The 2,500-nt window shown below is 41.6% G+C and overlaps 1 protein-coding gene across 1 annotated transcript in view; it reads right to left on the minus strand.

Moving 5' to 3' along the window:
• LOC308170419 (echinoderm microtubule-associated protein-like 6) overlaps window positions 1–2,500 on the minus strand; it is a gene marked incomplete at both ends in the record, with an annotated part of 69,893 nt that overhangs the window by 35,777 nt on the left and 31,616 nt on the right. The window lies entirely within an intron of this gene.

Here is a 2,500-nt window from a genome sequence, read left to right on the forward strand (position 1 = left end):
CACACACACACACACACACACACCATGGCTGGTAAGGTTCTGTGTGTTTCAAGTTTATTTGTTACGTCACATTACACAAGTGTAACAGAGTAAAAGTCTTAGGCTTGGTATCCTGACATACAGTGGTGGGCACCCCTAGTCAAACACATTAATGTCTAAGTGAAAAGAAGCAAACCTAACCTAAATGTACAAAGTTAAACATTACACATTTCATCACATTTTAAAGCAAGATAAAACTTATTTTATCTATAAAATCTTATTTCTCACCAGATCTCGGGCCATTCTATCTGAACATTTTCTTGGTCTTCCCGATCTTGCCTTGACTTCAATTGTTCCATTTATTTTCCATTTTCTGATGATGTTTCTGACAGTGGAAATGGATAGTTTGAAACGTTGCGAGAGTTTTTTGTAGCATGAAAGTTTGTATGTATGTATCTATGAATATTTTTATGTATGTATGTATGAACGTATGTATGTATGTATGAATGTTTTTATGTACTGTATGTATGTATCTATGAATATTTTATGTATGTATGTATGAACGTATGTATGCATGTATGTATGAATGTTTGTATGTATGTATGTATCTATGAATATTTGTATGTATGTATGTATGTATGAACGTATGTATGTATGAATGTTTGTATGTATGAATTAATGTTTGTATGTATGAATGTTTGTATGTATGTATGAATGTTTGTATGTACAGTATGTATGAATGTTTGTATGTATGTATGTATGAACGTATGTATGTATGTATGTATGTTTGTATCTATGAATATTTTAATGTATGTATGTATGAACGTATGTATGTATGAATGTTTGTATGTATGTATGAATGTTTGTATGTACAGTATGTATGAATGTTTGTATGTATGCATGTATGTTTGTATGAATCAGTGGCGGGCGGTGCATTTCACACCTAGGCCTTCAGTGATGTCCTACACAGTCCTACCTGAATTATTCCACCTCTTAATACCATCGTTATGACACACCATGGCTCTAGAAACTATACATTTAGACAGAAACGCAGTATAACCGGGCGTTGCAATTTATATTAATTTGATCAATTATAGCGGCACCTTGTCTGGGTGCATTAAATTCATTGCATGAAAACGAAAGGGTCAGTAATTTCCCGAACTTTGCTTATCGGTCTTAATCACTTTAAATTACAGGCGGTGTCATGCCAAATTTTGGCACTGTTGAATCTGCAGGCGGGCAGATTTCTTGGTACCCTGGCAACACATTATGGCTGAAATATGATTGGATAAAAGCTCTAACATAAAGGCCAGCCCTACAAATGACTGGAAGCAAGAGGAACGCTATGAAATGAAGAGAATAGACTAAGGGGAATAAATAATGAAATAATTTAATACATATTTGTGGTTGGGGTCTAACAGACTGTGGTTGGGGTGGCTGGGGTCTAACAGACTGTGGTTGGGGGGGCTGGGGTCTAACAGACTGTGGCTGGGGTCTAACAGACTGTGGCTGGGGTCTAACAGACTGTGGTTGGGGAGGCTGGGGTCTAACAGACTGTGGTTGGGGTGGTTGGGGTCTAACAGACTGTGGTTGGGGGGGCTGAGCTCTAAAAGACTGTGGTTGGGGTCTAACAGACTGTGATTGGGGTGGTTGGGGGTCTAACAGACTGTGGGTGGGGTGGTTATGGTCTAACAGACTGTGGTTGGGGTCTAACAGACTGTGGTTGGGGTGGCTGGGGTCTAACAGACTGTGGTTGGGGTGGTTGGTGTCTAACAGACTGTGGTTGGGGGGGCTGGGGTCTAACAGACTGTGGTTGGGGTGGTTGGTGTCTAACAGACTGTGGTTGGGGTGGCTGGGGTCTAACAGACTGTGGTTGGGGTGGTTGGTGTCTAACAGACTGTGGTTGGGGTGGTTGGAGTCTAACAGACTGTGGTTGGGGTCTAACAGACTGTGGTTGGAGGGGCTGGGGTCTAATGGCGCTTTTCCACTACCGACCCGAACCGGGCCGCATTTGTATCTGAGCCGTGCCGTGCCGTGCCGTACTTTCAGAAACGCTTCTCCACTATACAGGAACGACCTGGGACTGTAAGAGGAGTTACGTGTCATAAGATTCCCCCCGCTATACAGATCAGCGGGGGGATGCGATAAGAATTATGTCAAAATGCAGCACTATCGTGCACAGATCAGCCTTACAACATGTAACGGTAAGTGCCTGTTACTTGCCGCTTTCAGTTCTAGTAGACTAGTTTAGATCTCGCAACCAGGGAAATGCCGACACGATTCTATTTTTATTTCTCCTGACACGTTGAGCACTGTGCTTTTTTTGTTGGTGAACTACCGTAATAAGCCTAAAAAAGTTCAACTGTTCATAAAGTGCAACTTCTCTGCTTTCAGAAACTGTTTTAATTTTTTAGATTGGGCATATAGTTCATGAATTACGATAGTTTGAAGGAACGCTGTAAAATCCTGTCTGCACCTCCAGCTCCGGTTTCGGAGCAAGACGCGAATCTATCGGCATTAG

This window comes from Nansenia antarctica (genome assembly GCF_963989245.1).
Source record: "Nansenia antarctica genome assembly, chromosome: 14".
Classification (NCBI taxonomy): Eukaryota; Metazoa; Chordata; class Actinopteri; order Argentiniformes; family Microstomatidae; genus Nansenia; species Nansenia antarctica.